The 18047-nt window shown below is 33.3% G+C and overlaps 1 non-coding gene across 1 annotated transcript; it reads left to right on the top strand.

The window, feature by feature from the left end:
• Positions 1–16821: 16821 nt before the first annotated feature.
• LOC127124672 (small nucleolar RNA R71) lies at positions 16822–16929 on the top strand. Its single transcript, XR_007804134.1, has one exon. It is a non-coding gene; the product is annotated as a small nucleolar RNA R71 (small nucleolar RNA).
• The last annotated feature ends 1118 nt before the right edge of the window (positions 16930–18047 follow it).

Here is an 18047-nt window from a genome sequence, read left to right as displayed (position 1 = left end):
TTCAAGTTAACTAAGATTATCAAGACTTAAGACATTTATCAAAAGACATAACCAAGATAATTTAAGTTCAAGTTAACCAGGCATATACAAGTTCTGAACTCAATTTAAGTGAACCATGCATATACAAATTTTGAACCAGGGGAAGTTCTAAACTAGGCATATACAAGTTCTGATAACAATCAGGCATATGCAAGTTCTGATAAATCATGCTCTGATATAAAGTCGTTGACCAGACTTTCTTATACTCAAAGCTAAGCCATTTCTGAATTTAAATACTTTTGTAACTAGGCTTCCGCATTATGGGAAGTTATTTCTTTCATAGTAACCAGGCTTTTGCATTCTGGGAAGTTATTTCTTTCATGTTGATTGAGATATTTTATATATGTTAAGATTATTTTAAGTCTTAAATTCAGGGGGGAGCTTGTAAACCTAACTCTGAAATTCTAAGCTAAAAAATAATTTTAATAGTATAAAATTAAGGGGGAGCTTACAAACCTAACTTTGATGTTTTTACATGATTAAACCAAGTAAATTTTTTAAATCTAAATACATGGTTTTGTCATCATCAAAAAGAGGGGGATCGTAAGAATAATATTTGGTTATGCATCTGGCCTTTAGTTTTGATGATAATAATAGTTGTTTCTTAGAGAACAATTTTGTACCCTAATGGTTTTGTTTAGTGTGTAGTTTTTGCTAACAGGTTCTGATTCTGAAGATTTGGCGTGTGACGTCATCAGATTCTGGATTCAAAACACTTTGACTCTAAAGAGATACATAAGTGCTTTACAAGATGATGTCAAGTTTTGGAATGCTCTTAGACAACGATTCTGATGAACGTTTGTGCTAAAGCTTCTGATTGTGACTCTGATAAAAGAGTCTCTGAATGTTTGTCAACACATTCTTGTAATCACATTCTTGTAATCTCATTATTGAGTTGTATTCCTTGAGTGACTAGGATTTAGTCAGATATACTCGAGAAGACATTGACGGGTAGTCTTTGTGTGTCTATAATTAGTTTGGTTATAATGGAATAAATCCTTGTTGATAAGGCGAAATCACCTTGGTAGGTGGACTGAAGGAAGCTTAGTTAACCGCGAACCAATATAAAAAAATTGTGTTATTTATTCTTGTTCGTTTTTACTGTTTGATTGTGTTGGGTTAAACAATCATTCATTTTTAGAAACCCAATTCAAACCCTCATTTCTTTTGTTTCTTACCACCTTCAAATTTTTACCTTGGTTGAATAATTTATCCAATTAAAGATTGTTTATCTGGGTTCGAAGCTAAACCCTTTAAAAGCTTTGGTTTGATAATTTAGTCATTAAGTCACTGATTCGATTTGAAAGTTCAACTTGTCTAAAAGCTTTCCTCGTTTTGATATCAGTCCGGTATAAAATCGCATGCTGGTTTGTGGTAATCTTTGTAAAAACCCTAATTTGGTTCGTAAGCCCAGGCCGGTTAAAAGCTTGCTAAGGTTGAAGATAATCCCAATATAAAATCTCATAGATTTGTGGTTAGTCCGTCAAAACCTCAGTTCGGCTCATGAGTTTAATCCAAATTAAAAGCTCACCCAAGTTCAAGATTAGCCCGTGTAAAAACTCAATTTAACCTTGGAGACTAACCACTTCAAGTTTATGTTTGGAAAGAAGACTCACCATTTCTCTCCTTGTTCACTGTTTGGTTAGAAGTTAGTCAGAAACTTCATTTTCTTGTATAGGGATTTGAGAGTTCAACCTACTAAAAGCTCTTAAGATTTACTAGATACTCTCAAGAATAAATATTGGGGAGAGGATTAGGTATTTTCTTTTTGACCGAATCTCTATAATTTCTTGTCTTATCTCTTTATCCCTTAACTCTTTAAACTCCTGCACTTTTCATTTTCGTTGCTTATTTTTAAAAAAATTGAAATGAATTTAAACTCTAAAAATGATCATTAAAGTTTTTGAAACTACCATTTTTCTAAAACTCACAATTCACCCCCCTGTGTTTTGAGTCATATGTCCAACAACTTGTTTCCCATAACTTTTTAATTGGCTCAAAACGCTTCCACTTCAAATTCGCATTGGACAACATCCTGGAGGTCGACCATAATTAGTAAAGGCTTCCCCAGTCTCTCTCAGTTCCTGAAAATTCCTTGGGTAATTGTTTTGGATCGGCCAAAGACCCAAATAGCTGAGGCCCGATCCACTCAACTGTATCCCAAGTATAAAATCGGTTCACGCGGAAAGAAATGTACATTCTCCTATATCCATTTTCACTACAATCATATTGAATCTTGAACTGACTTGGATGTTGAAGTGTTAACCATTCAGTTCCACCCCCGCGATGTCTCATCGGAGATTAGTGGAATCGGTTCGAGATTCCTCACAATTAAGTGTGGAAATAGGACATATGTTAGGCCATACCTTAGAAGGTTTGAGCCCGACCTATGATAAATTTGTAAGGTCTCAGTCTGAACTATATAGCATATTATAGGCTTTTTTTATTACCTAACCTTTTTAAAAGTTTGGTATAGTTTGAAAGCCTATGTAAAAGCTCATTTTAAATTAAGACTTTCAAATAGTCCATTTTATCTATAAAGCCTTATAGGACAGTCTCTCTCTCTCTCTTCTCTCTCTCTCTCTCTCTCTCCTCTCTCTTCTAGCTCTCTCTCTATCTCGCTCTCTCTCTCTCTCTCATTCTCTCTCTCTCTCTCCTCTCTCTCTCTCTCTCTCTCTCTCTCTCTCTCTCTCTCTCTCTCTCTCTCTCTCTCTCTCTCTCTCTCTCTATATATATATATATATATATATATATATATATATATATAACATATTTAATCTATTAAAAAATCATTAAAATATTACAGGAATTAAATAGATCATTAAACTATTAAATGATCATTTTTGTTGCATATATAAGTTGGGCTTAAAAATTTCATAGATTTTTTTAATATCTTAAATCTAACCTATTTAATTAACTAGACTTTTAAGAAAGTCTAAGTCTGATTTCTTTTATTAAATAGGTTAGGTCAGGCCAGGTCAGACCAAACTTTAAATAAATCAAATTATAAGTCTCTATAGATCGGTATAATTTATTCTCATCCTTACTCACAATATCATCAACTATTTCTCTATTTTTCGTTTCAATAAGAAACACGTATGTTTATTCAATTTTTAAAAAAATTGTACAAGAAATAATAATATCTATTTAAAACTCACACAAAATTTTATTTCAATCTATTTTTTTTTCCAACAAGTTTAATCCAATTTTATAATATTTTCATTAACTCTTCAATCCAATTTTATCTTTGATAAAAGTCCAACTACAATCCAACTACCTCAAAAAAGAATCCAGTTTCTAAAACATCAATTATTATCGGCGAGGGTATTGTCCTTTTGTTTTTCAAATTGAAAGGAATATTTTGTTTTAAAAATTCGAAGGAATAGTATTTTCTCTTACAAGTTGCAGCCAATACAATGATACCAGCCATGCTCAGTCACCACGCGAGTGCGTGTGCGCGTGAGTCATGCCTTTTCCGCCCACTAAATATCAAAACTCCCGTGCTTCACAGCTATCGTTATACCCTCTCTTCATTTTAATTGATAAAAGATATGTATAATTAAATCCATTTTTTATGCTCTCTTTACATATTGTTACTTTTTAATTTTTTTGATTAATTTCTTAATTTAAAAAACTAAGTGAAAATTATTAATTAATTTATTCTGTTTAAAATAAATTATTTTATTTTATTTTTTAATATAATTAATTTTTTCTCACTCTTTTAACACAATCAATAATGTCACCTCATTAAAAATAAATAATTATCATAATCTACACGGTCATATATACAAAACTTGAGAGGGGTTTAAAAAATCAAAAAAAATAAAGTTGAGGATTTAAAAAAGTTAATTTTTTTTTAAAAAGACTAAAAAGTTAAAACTATATAAATAGAATAATCAAAAGTGCATTTAATAGAGAATTATTTTCAATATAAAATTATTTTACTCTCAGGTGTAGTAATTAATAACAATTCTCAAAATATTATATTAAATATATGGTTGATTATACATCTTTGACTAATATTTTCATTTTAATAATTATATTTTTTACGGCATGGTCATATTTTCACTCCCTCAATTAGGGATGTCAATTTGCATCTAACGAGAATCTCTGGGGGGATTATCTGTGCATGATTTTGAAGTTGAGGATTTTTTCTCTATGAGGACGGGGATGGAGGGAAAAGTTCCACCGATGACACTTTGAAGCGGACATCAAGGAAGTATCCTCTGTCCCGCGGATTCTCCGACCACGTTCATATTATTTAACTTTTATACATAATATACTATATAATATATAATTATATCATTTTGCATGTTTAAGTAATTATATATTAGAAAGTGAAGAGTTATATGTGAATCATATTATTTTTTTGTTTCATTGTATAATGAATTATTTCACTATCCAAGTACACAACCCTAAAAAAGAACACTCATTACATACAATATGCAGATTTTTTTATAAAAATAACCATGTTTTTCAGAAAAAATACGAAAATAACCATATTTTCAAAAAAAATTCCAAAATAACCTACTTTGGAAGAGGATGCGTCGGGAGAGTTTGCGCACCCCCCAAAATGTTAGAGGAGGCGCCATATGCATTGGCGCACATGCATTGGGCCTCATGAAGAGGCGCCAATGCTTGTTGGCGCCTGCATGACCCTCCAAATGGAGGAGCCATGGTGCCTACATGGCCCAACAAGAAGAGGCGTCAATGCATCTGGCGCCTCAGTGTTGTTTGTGAAAAGAAAATTCAATTTTGAAATCAACAAGAATCAAACACACAACCTTTTAAATAGGAGTCAAGCACATTACCATTGGACCACAAACCCTTCATGTTAGTTTGTTTCATCATTAATTTAATATACCGTGTATAATTACAGTAGATTAATAAATTACTAAACCTTAGTTGAATTTTTTTTTCACTTAGTTTTAAAATAATGTATAATTACAATAGATTAATTTTTTTCATCTCTGTATATTTGTCTTAATTATTTTCACTTAGAACTTTTATACCTATTTTAAAATTTTAAATTAACTAAATATATATTTAATTTAATTTTATCATTGTTTTAAAATATATAAGTTAAGAATATTATTTAATATTTGTATTTTATATTCTTAAGAGTACAATCGCAATTTTATATTATAACATTAAATATAAAATATAGATAATATTCATTCGACATATTAAATATGAACGTAGATAGTTAAAATATTTATGTTTATTTAAAATTCATTATAATAAAATTAAATAAAATATATTTTTTTTATTTTATAAAAAGAATTGTTTAATAAAAAAGAGTATTGTATAAAAGAATATTTTAATTTTATAAAAATAAATATTAAATAAAATAATGGATGAAACATAGTGTAAAATAAAATTAAATATTTTAACTATGTTTCCCTAATCCCTAAACCCTAAACCCTAAATTAAAATATTTAATTTTATTTTACACTATGTTTCATCCATTATTTTATTTAATATTTATTTTTATAAAATTAAAATATTCTTTTATACAATACTCTTTTTTATTAAACAATTCTTTTTATAAAATAAAAAATATATATTTTATTTAATTTTATTATAATGAATTTTAAATAAACATAAATATTTTAACTATCTACGTTCATATTTAATATGTCGAATGAATATTATCTATATTTTATATTTAATGTTATAATATAAAATTGCGATTGTACTCTTAAGAATATAAAATACAAATATTAAATAATATTCTTAACTTATATATTTTAAAACAATGATAAAATTAAATTAAAATATATATTTAGTTAATTTAAAATTTTAAAATAGGTATAAAAGTTCTAAGTGAAAATAATTAAGACAAATATATAGAGATGAAAAAAATTAATCTATTGTAATTATACATTATTTTAAAACTAAGTGAAAAAAAAATTCAACTAAGGTTTAGTCATTTATTAATCTACTGTAATTATACACGGTATATTAAATTAATGATGAAACAAACTAAAATGAAGGGTCTGTGGTGCAGTGGTAACGTGCTTGACTTCTAATCAAAAGGTTGTCAGTTCAATTCTTGTTGGATTCAAAATTGAATTTTCTTTTCACAAACAACACTGGCATTCACAAACAACACTGAGGTGCCAGATGCATTGGCTCCTCCATTTGGAGGGCCATGCAGGCGCCTCTTCATGAGGCCCAATGCATCTGGCGCCTCCTCTAACTTCTTTGGGGGTGCGTCAACTCCCCCGGCGCATCCTCTCCTAAAGTAGGTTATTTTGGAAAAAAAATTGAAAATATGGTTATTTTCGTATATTTTCTGAAAAACATGGTTATTTTAAATAAAAAAATCCAATATGCACATTGTCTTTTTTTTCTTTCAATTCTCGTTGTCTCCTTCATTCCTTATCTCCTATGCTCTTCTCATCATCACAACAATCACTCTCATTTGTTCATTGTGATTATGATAATTACTCTTCAACTTCACAATACTTCAATTAGTAACCTATTTTTCATTCAATTAGTAAATTAGTGATTATGTTTTTGTAATTGCAAGTATTTTTTCATTTTTTTATTGATTCAAGATGTGTTTTATTTATATAAAAAAAAGATGCAATATATATATATATATATATATATATATATATATATATATATATATATATATAATATATATATATATATATATATATTATATATATATATATATATATATATATAATAAAAATAACGAAATACTAGTTTCATAGTTTTGATCAAAAAATATATAAATTTTTTAAAGATTCAATCTACGTGGATCTCCAATTCTCCGTGGAGATCTGTGGGGATGAGCGCCAGATACATTGGCTCCTCCATTTGGAGGGTCATGCAGGCGCCACAAGCATTGGCGCCTCTTCATGAGGCCCAATACATCTGCGCCAATGCATCTGGCGCCTCCTCTAACTTCTTTGGGGGTGCGCCAACTCCCCCGGCTGGCGCCTCCTCTAACTTCTTTGGGGTGCGCCAACTCCCCCGGCGCATACTCTCCCAAAGTAGGTTATTTTGGAAAAAAAATTGAAAATATGGTTATTTTTGTATTTTTTCTGAAAAACATGGTTATTTTAAATAAAAAAATCCAATATGCACATTGTCTTTTTTTTCTTTCAATTCTCGTTGTCTCCTTCATTCCTTATCTCCTATGCTCTTCTCATCATCACAACAATCACTCTCATTTGTTCATTGTGATTATGATAATTACTCTTCAACTTCACAATACTTCAATTAGTAACCTATTTTTCATTCAATTAGTAAATTAGTGATTATGTTTTTGTAATTGCAAGTATTTTTTCATTTTTTTATTGATTCAAGATGTGTTTTTATTTATATAAAAAAAAGATGCAATATATATATATATAATAAAAATAACGAAATACTAGTTTCATAGTTTTGATCAAAAAATATATAAATTTTTTAAAGATTCAATCTACGTGGATCTCCAATTCTCCGTGGAGATCTGTGGGGATGAGCGCCAGATGCGTTGGCTCCTCCATTTGGAGGGCCATGCAGGCGCCACAAGCATTGGCGCCTCTTCATGAGGCCCAATGCATCTGCGCCAATGCATCTGGCGCCTCCTCTAACTTCTTTGGGGGTGCGCCAACTCCCCCGGCTGGCGCCTCCTCTAACTTCTTTGGGGTGCGCCAACTCCCCCGGCGCATCCTCTCCCAAAGTAGGTTATTTTGGAAAAAAATTTGAAAATATGGTTATTTTCGTATTTTTTCTGAAAAACATGGTTATTTTAAATAAAAAAATCCAATATGCACATTGTCTTTTTTTTCTTTCAATTCTCGTTGTCTCCTTCATTCCTTATCTCCTATGCTCTTCTCATCATCACAACAATCACTCTCATTTGTTCATTGTGATTATGATAATTACTCTTCAACTTCACAATACTTCAATTAGTAACCTATTTTTCATTCAATTAGTAAATTAGTGATTATGTTTTTGTAATTGCAAGTATTTTTTCATTTTTTTATTGATTCAAGATGTGTTTTTATTTATATAAAAAAAAGATGCAATATTATATATATATATATATATAATATATAATATATATATAATATATTATATATATATATATATATATATAATATATATATATATATATATATATATATATATATATATATATATATATATATATATATTATATAATAAAAAATAACGAAATACTAGTTTCATAGTTTTGATCAAAAAATATATAAATTTTTTAAAGATTCAATCTACGTGGATCTCCAATTCTCCGTGGAGATCTATGGGGATGAGCGCCAGATACATTGGCTCCTCCATTTGGAGGGTCATGCAGGCGCCACAAGCATTGGCGCCTCTTCATGAGGCCCAATACATCTGCGCCAATGCATCTGGCGCCTCCTCTAACTTCTTTGGGGGTGCGCCAACTCCCCCGGCTGGCGCCTCCTCTAACTTCTTTGGGGTGCGCCAACTCCCCCGGCGCATACTCTCCCAAAGTAGGTTATTTTGGAAAAAAAATTGAAAATATGGTTATTTTCGTATTTTTTCTGAAAAACATGGTTATTTTAAATAAAAAAATCCAATATGCACATTGTCTTTTTTTTCTTTCAATTCTCGTTGTCTCCTTCATTCCTTATCTCCTATGCTCTTCTCATCATCACAACAATCACTCTCATTTGTTCATTGTGATTATGATAATTACTCTTCAACTTCACAATACTTCAATTAGTAACCTATTTTTCATTCAATTAGTAAATTAGTGATTATGTTTTTGTAATTGCAAGTATTTTTTCATTTTTTTATTGATTCAAGATGTGTTTTTATTTATATAAAAAAAAGATGCAATATATATATATATATATAATAAAAATAACGAAATACTAGTTTCATAGTTTTGATCAAAAAATATATAAATTTTTTAAAGATTCAATCTACGTGGATCTCCAATTCTCCGTGGAGATCTGTGGGGATGAGCGCCAGATGCGTTGGCTCCTCCATTTGGAGGGCCATGCAGGCGCCACAAGCATTGGCGCCTCTTCATGAGGCCCAATGCATCTGCGCCAATGCATCTGGTGCCTCCTCTAACTTCTTTGGGGGTGCGCCAACTCCCCCGGCTGGCGCCTCCTCTAACTTCTTTGGGGTGCGCCAACTCCCCCGGCGCATCCTCTCCCAAAGTAGGTTATTTTGGAAAAAAAATTGAAAATATGGTTATTTTCGTATTTTTTCTGAAAAACATGGTTATTTTAAATAAAAAAATCCAATATGCACATTGTCTTTTTTTCTTTCAATTCTCGTTGTCTCCTTCATTCCTTATCTCCTATGCTCTTCTCATCATCACAACAATCACTCTCATTTGTTCATTGTGATTATGATAATTACTCTTCAACTTCACAATACTTCAATTAGTAACCTATTTTTCATTCAATTAGTAAATTAGTGATTATGTTTTTGTAATTGCAAGTATTTTTTCATTTTTTTATTGATTCAAGATGTGTTTTTATTTATATAAAAAAAAGATGCAATATATATATATATATATATATATATATATATATATATATATATATATATATATATATTTATTATATATATATATATATATAGATATATATATATATATATATATTAATATATATAATAATATATATATATATATTATTATATATATATATTATATATATATATATATATATAATAAAAATAACGAAATACTAGTTTCATAGTTTTGATCAAAAAATATATAAATTTTTTAAAGATTCAATCTACGTGGATCTCCAATTCTCCGTGGAGATCTGTGGGGATGAGAGAAAATATCCCCCCATGACGGGGATCTGGGACAGGAATGGAGAAAACATTAGGGGACGGAACGGAGAACGGAAAAGCATCCCCCGTATCTTCCCTATCCCATTGATATCCCTGCCCTCAATAACAAATTATATTAAAAAAATACTTGTTAAAAAACACAATTATTTGGAATTATTTGGAGTAATACTTTTTTGTGTTTGTGTTAAAATGAATTTTATGAGAAAATATAAAAATAATTTTAATTGATTATTTTATTTATTTTATAAAATCTCACAATAAAAAAGAAAAGAAGTACAAGAGGAAAGAAACAAGGGACCAGGTGAACATCCTTTAAACAATCAAGCAAACCTAACAAGGGAAAGACTTATGAAGCTTAAAGTTAGGAACACCAAAATTATTTCTAACTAAATCTTGCTTAATGACTAAACGGGTGATCCCATCAATAGAAATCCTGGATTAACAAGCCTAAAGAGGCAAGCTTGTCTACATAATGATTTTTCTCTCTCTGAGTAATTATACAATATAAGTCACTTGCCAAAGCCATACAATTAGTCCACCTGTTATGAGTTTACCAAGGCACTAAGTTGGTTGACTTGCAAGCCAAGGTAGCTAGTTTAGAATCCATTTCAATCCAAACACACTTATAATGTATTGTGGATGCACATTTTTAAGCATGTATAACTCTCATTAGTTCATCATACAATGCATTATGGTAATCTAGATAAGAAGAAAAACAACCAACGTTATCTCCATTTACATTCCTGTAAATGCTTGCATAAGAGAAAGGGCAATAACATCCAAGTGTAATACCATGTGTTGCACTTGCTCAAATTGAATGAATGAGGATGACAAATGATTTACGTGATGTTTGGAGCGATAGGAGGAAGTAAATTCACTTTGAAGCTTATAAAAATCTTAAAATCAATAATGGATGGTCATGTTGCAAGTTTAGTAATGTTCCCTGATAAAGAAACATAAGCTACAATTTTGGCAAAGGCTTGATTGAAATGAATTTCTTGGAATCTAATTTCATTTATGTAATACCTTATTGTGTTAAGGATGGACACAATAGTGGAGCAAATAACCAAGGAAGATTGGGGGCTCAAACTACTATTACAATTCTTAAAGATAGAGATAACGAAAGTAAGATCAAATGTGTGATTTATAATTATTTAAAGCCAAATCCAAAATTTTGAAGCAATTGAACAATGGAGAAATAAATATGTACTTGCTTAAAGTACAATAATTGAGAGAAAGTCTTCTCAGGTGTGTGTATATATATTATATATTATATATATATATATATATATATATATATATATATATATATATATATATAATATATATATATATATATATATATATATATATATAGAAGATTCTTTGAGTCTGGACTAGAAATCTATAAAGTGGTTTCCCTAGTTTCATTATCAGAAACATGGAGTAGAGGAGGGTCATTCTCCCTTAAAACATATCGAGTGATCTATAATGCACTACAGACAACCACCTTGCGTAACACTGTTGTACTTAGTTCGAGCTATAAAATGTGGTCCACCATCACTTATGACAAGTCGTGGTACTCCAAATCTGGGGAAAATATTGTTTTTGAACAATTTGATGACTACTCTTGTGTCGTTAGTAGGTGAGGCTATAACTTCTATCCATTTGGACACATAGTCGACGACTACCAAAATATACTTGTTTCCCATCGAAGATGGAAAAGATCCCATGAAATCAATACCCCAAACATCAAATAATTCCACTTCTTGGATGTTCTTCAAAGGTATTTCGTCGCATCTTGAGATGTTTCCAGCGCATTGGCACCAATCACATTGGATAATATAAGTATGGACATCACGCCATAGTGTTGGCCAATAAAGACCAGCTTGAAGGATCTTAGCGTATGTCTTGGATGTGCTTGAATGTCCACGATAGGGTGAAGAGTGACAATGCTCTATGATATTTCTAACTTCTTCTTCCGGGACGCAACGTTGAAAGATGTTATATGTTCCTCTTTTAAAAAGGAGTGGTTCGTCCCAATAGAAATGTCTTACATCTTTAAAGAACTTATTCTTTTGTTGATAATTGAGGTCAGGTGGTATGATATCAGCGGCTAGATAATTCACAAAATCAGCGTACCATGGTACTCTGCTAATCTCTGAAACTATTCCGAAGTTGTCTCTATCAGGTTCAAGGGGAACGATATCTAACTTAGCTATCAATCTGTCATAGGTGAAATCATCATTTATATGTAAATGGTCTGGCCTCAAATGCTCTAGTATGGAAAGATGGTGAGCAACTACGTTTTCTGTTCCTTTTTTGTCTCGGATATCTAAGTCGAACTCTTGTAGCAAAAGGATCCATCTGAGTAACCTAGGTTTCACATCCTTTTTGCTTAGAAGGTAATGGATAGCTGCATGGTCTGTATAGACTATAATCTTAGATACGATAAGATAAGACCTAAATTTATCAATTGCAAAAACTACAACTAGGAGTTCCTTCTCTATTGTCGTATAATTGATTTGAGCGGCATCTAGGGTTCTACTACCGTAATATATCACATGTAATTTCTTATTTTTTCTTTGTCCTAAAACAACTCCTACAGCGAAATCGCTAGCATCACACATTATTTCAAAAGGTTGAGTCCAATCCGGAGTTTGTAAAGTGGGTGCTGAAATTAGTGATTATTTTAAATGATTAAAGGCTTCGATACATTTTTCATTGAAAATGAATTCAACGTCTTTCATCAGAAGGCCGGACAAGGGTTTTGTTATTTTAGAGAAATCTTTGATAAAACGTCGGTAAAAACCAGCGTGTCCAAGAAAACTTCTGACTTCTCTAACAGTCTTAGGAGTGTTAAGGTTTTCTATCACTTCTATCTTTGCTTTGTCGACCTCAATGCCTCTTTCAGATATTATATGTCCTAACACTATGCCTTCTTTAACCATAAAGCGACACTTCTCCCAGTTTAATACAAGGTTAACTTCTACGTATCTTTCTAGGATTTTCTCAAGATTAATGAGGCAATTCTCAAAGTCAAACCCACATACTGAGAAATCATCCATGAACACTTCCATAATTTCGTCGAGATAATCTGCAAAGATTGACATCATACAACGTTGGAAAGTAGCTGGCGCATTGCAGAGTCCCAACGACATTCGTCTGTAAGCAAATGTTCCATAAGGACAAATGAAGGTTGTTTTCTCTTGATCCTCGGGGTGTATGGGTATTTGGAAAAATCCAGAATATCCATCCAGATAACAAAAGTAAGAGTGTCTGGCAAGACGCTCAAGCATTTGATCTATGAATGGAAGGGGGAAATGGTCTTTCCTAGTTGCCTTATTGAGTTTCCTATAGTCTATACACATACGTCATCCGCCTCCTATACGTTTAGCCACATACTCGCCCTTCTCGTTCTGTACGACTGTGATGCCTCCCTTTTTGGGTACCACATGTACATGACTTACCCATTTACTATCGGAGATCTGATAGATTATACCAGCTTCTAGCAGTTTAAGGACTTCCTTCTTTACCACCTTACTCATTACAGGGTTGATTCTTCTCTGATGTTCTCTAGAAGGTTTTGAATCCTCCTCTAGCGAGATCCTGTGCATACACACGGATGGGCTTATACCTTTTAAATCAGAGATATTGTATCCTAAGGCAGAGGGGTATCTTCGTAAAACATTCAAGAGTTGGTTTGTCTCCTCTTAGTTTAAGGTGACACTAACTATTACTGGACGGTTCATTTCTTTATCTAAAAACTTGTATCTTAGGTTGTTGGGCAATTCCTTAAGTTCTTGAGCTGGTTTTTGAGAGTTTGGTGAAAGGTCTGAAGTAAGGGCCAAACATTCATTAGTGTGAGGTTTCGTTTCCTTTAGCTCGTCATCCTTTTCATTCGGGTTTGAGAATGGTTCGATCTTAGGTTCTTCTTGATCAAATTCCTTTATGCATTCATCTATGATATCAACCGCGTAACATGCGTCTCCTATGATTGGTGCCATCAGGAACTTTGAAAGAATAAACTCTATCTTTTCATCTCCTACTTCGAAAGTTAATTTTCCTCTTCTAACATCTATTATAGCTCCGGATGTTGATAAAAATGGTTTACCTAAAAGGATAGGGATATCGTCATCTTCCTTGATATCCATGACCACAAAGTCTGTCGGGATATAAAGTTGTCCGATCCTAACGGGGATATCTTCTAACATGCCTACAGGATACTTAACAGATCTATCGGCTAATTAGAGGGACATATTAGTTGGTTGTAATTCTCCTAAGTTTAACCTTTTACACACAGTTAAGGGAATTAAACTCACACTAGCGCCTGAGTCTAGGAAATCTTTTTCGATCACATGACTCCCTAGAATGCAAGGTATAGAAAAACTCCCAGGGTCTTTCTCCTTCTTAGCAAGTTTATTCTCGGAAATAAAGTTGCACTCCAAGGGTTTGGGATCGTCAAGCCTACGCTTGTTGGTTAAGATGTCTTTGAGAAATTTGCCGTAAGATGGAATTTGGGTGATGGCTTCGGTGAAAGGAATCTCTACATGAAGCTTCTCTATTACTTTTATAAACTTTTGGTATTGGTTATCGATTTTGGTTTGTTTAAGTCTTTGCGGATATGGGATTGGTGGTTTGTACGGGGGTGGTGGTTTGTAAGTTTTATCCTTGGCTTCTCCTTCTTGGTCGGTTTGTTTTTCGGGTTCCACTGGTTCCCCTCCTTGGTTGGTAGGTATATTTTCTTTAGAAGCTTTGGACTCGCTCATTACTGGGTTATAAGGCCCTTCGTAAGCGGTCCCACTTCGTAATGCGATAGCGTTAGCTTGCCCTCGAGGATTGGGTTGAGGTTGTCCAGGGAATTGTCCTCCAGGTGTAGTTTGTGGAGCTTGGTTTTGTGCTACCTGTGAGATCTGGGTCTCAAGCATCTTATTGTGAGTAATTATCTGATCAACCTTAGTCCCTAATTGTGTTATCAATTCGTTTACGTGAATGTTCTGGTTTAGGAATTCTTTATTTTGCTGAGTTTAGCCTGATATAAAGTTCTCCATGATCTTCTCGAGGTTAGGCTTCTGGGGCACAACTTGCATAGATTGATTTGGTTTTTGGGCTTGAAAACCTTGTGGTCTTTGAGGTGCAAAATTTTGGATAGGGTTCTGGTTTTTATAGAAAAAATTCGGGTGATTCTTCCATCCAGGGTTGTAAGTGTTTGAAAATGGGTTACCTTGGGTGTAATTCACTTGGTCGGTGTTCAGGTCGTTCAAAAGGTTACATACCACCGATTCGTGTCCTTTAGATCCACAAAGTTCACACTCTGTATGGACTACCACTGCGGTGTTTGAGTTTGTAGAAATATGTTCGACCTTAAGGGCTAAAGCGTCGATTTTCGCTTGCATCATGTCCATAGAACTTATCTCATGTATTCCACCTTGGGTCTCCTTTTTCTTTACTGATGCTCGTTCAGTTCCCTATTGGTAATGGTTTTGGGCCATATCCTCAATTAGGTCACAAGCTTCAGGATAAGGTTTGTTCATCAACGCGCCACCAGCGGCAGCGCCGACGCTCATCTTTGTTTTATAATGGAGTCCATTGTAAAAGGTATGAATGATCAGCCATTGTTCTAGGCCATGATGTGGATTGTTGGTGTAAGCCCTAGAGGCAAATACTTTTGGTACTTGTATCGAATTATTTATTAATTAATAAAAGGCTTTTTCTTTATTATGTTTGATTAATAAAGTCCCTAGAATAGCTAGTCCGTTTAATGTATCAAGTATGACTTAATCATGAGATCACATTAAACATACGGACACTATTCTTAAAGTATCCGTAGTCGAGCTTTATTATGAAGTGGGATAACATTAAAGCATTAAGACTATTATGTTTGTAGACTGATGATCACATCTCATGGATCATGGATAAAGAGTTATCAAGTCTTAAACATAGGTATGAATATTAAGAGTAATATTTATACCGGATTGACCCACTATGAGAATACTATATAGAAAGTTATGCAAAGTGTCATAAGTTATTCTCATGGTGATAATGGTGTATACCACTCTTCGACCTGAAACCACTATGGATCCTAAATGTAGAGTCGAGTGCTTTATTGCTGATCCAACGTTGTCCGTAACTGGATAACCATAAAGACAGTTGATGGGTACTCCACAAAGCCTGCTGAGGGACATGAGTGTCCTAGATGGAATTTGCCCATCCTGCGTAATAGGATAAATGTCTATGGGCCCAATATTGAACTGGACAAGGATGACACGGTCTATACCTTGTGTTCAATATAGACATAAGGGCAAAGGGGTAATTATACACATAATTATTATCATAGGAGGTTTTGTCAGATCACATGACATTTTCGTGACTTGGGTAGCAGTGATGTGTTGCTAGATACCGCTCACTGTTTATTATGTTAAATGCGTGATTTAATATAATTGCCAACGTCGCGAAAACCTACAGGGTCACACACAAATGACGGATTGATGAGAGATAGAGTAACTAAGGAACATCGTAAGGTACGGTGCACTTAAGTGGAATACGAAATATGGTAAGGTACCAAATACTTAAGTGATTTTGGCATATTATGAGATATGGGCCAAAATACACTTAAGTGGGCTTTTTAGCTTGAAGCCCACACAAGTGGTTCTATAAATAGAACCCCTTGGGTAGAAGCATTGTCACTCCACTCAGACTCAACTCAAGTGAAGACTTGGAATTTCGTTTCCCTCTCTCTTTCACTCAAAGCCTTCATTCGTACCAGCTAGCACTGAGATTGAAGGAATCCATTTGTGTGGACTGAGTAGAGACGTTGTCATCGTTCAACGTTCGTGATCGCTCCGTGGATTTGTATCCAAGGTTTTGATCGTTACAAGATATCTGCACCAAAGGTTTGAATCGCCACAAGAGGTAACGATTCTATCACTGATCATGCTCATTCGTAAGGATCACTAAATGGAGAAATTTTTAAATTCCGCTGCACCTTGGATGGCAATTCTCCTTCAGTGGATAGACTCTTAACAGCTCCTTGTATCTCTCCCAAGCTTCAGAAAGTGATTCTCCTTGGTTTTGAGTAAATCTAGTTATTTGGTTTCGAAGAACAACAGTCTTACTAGGGGGAAAATATCTAGCAAGGAATACTCTCCTAAGGTCTTCCCATGTAGTTATTGAGTTAGCTGGAAGTGAATCTAACCACGAACATGCTCTATCTCTGAGGGAGAAAGGGAATAATCTTAAACAAATTGCATCAGGTGAAGCACCGTTGGATTTAAAGGTCTCGGCCAGTTGGATAAAGACTTTTAAATGTTGATTTGGGTTCTCAGTAGCGAGACCTGCGAATTGGTTTTGTTGCACTAAATGCAGTAAAGATGGTTTTAGTTTGAAATCGTTGGCAGAAATGAGGGGGTTTACTATACTAGAACTAGGTTCCTCGTCAGAGGGTTGGGAAAATTCCTTAAGAGGTCTCCGGTCGCGATTCTCGTCCATAGCTTTCTTAATTCGGACGAGTAAGAGGCGTGTACAGGTGTAACGTTCGGGTTCCGCTAAAGGATCTACTAAATTTCTGGTACTACTGTTTCTTCGCATTTACCGGCTAATAGTGCCTTAGTCTAGACGGTCTAACAACAGGGTACGAAATTTGACGAAATTGGTCCTCGGCAACGGCGCCAAAAACTTGATCCCTCTATTCACAAGTGCACGAATCGCGTCAGAGTAATATAAAAGATTATCGATCCCACAGAGACCAAATCGTCAATCTATCGATTACTATTGTTACGATGTTTATCTAAGGCGTTACAAATGAGATATTGATGTCGCAAAATGACAGTAAATAAAGAAAATGATAAATACAGTGCAGATAAAGACAGGCTTGAATGTATTTCACGTCAGTTAAATGATGCTTCAATTGTCTAAATAGAACTACTTATGGGGCAATATTTTCTACTCTTGAAAATAATCCATTTAACAGGAAATGTCGCTTTCGCGTATTCAGAATCGAGTTTACCCTTAAATTAAGGCCTTTTATTGTCACTTATAAAAGATGCGCAGAACGCTAAAGTAATAAACCTATTTTTAAGAAATAAGACTCGTAAGCTTAGTTGAAAAGTGATTTTGATTCGGAGAGTTTACCCAAGGAGTTTCCTGATTTTAAATCTATCAACGCGTCCGAAAACAGTTTCAAAAATTGTTTTTCCTTAAAGTGATAAAAATTCCTAGTTAAC

This window comes from Lathyrus oleraceus, chromosome 2 (genome assembly GCF_024323335.1).
Source record: "Lathyrus oleraceus cultivar Zhongwan6 chromosome 2, CAAS_Psat_ZW6_1.0, whole genome shotgun sequence".
Lineage (NCBI taxonomy): Eukaryota > Viridiplantae > Streptophyta > Magnoliopsida > Fabales > Fabaceae > Lathyrus > Lathyrus oleraceus.
The sequence above is the reverse complement of the archived record's forward strand: the minus strand, read 5'-3'. Positions and strand labels throughout refer to the sequence as shown.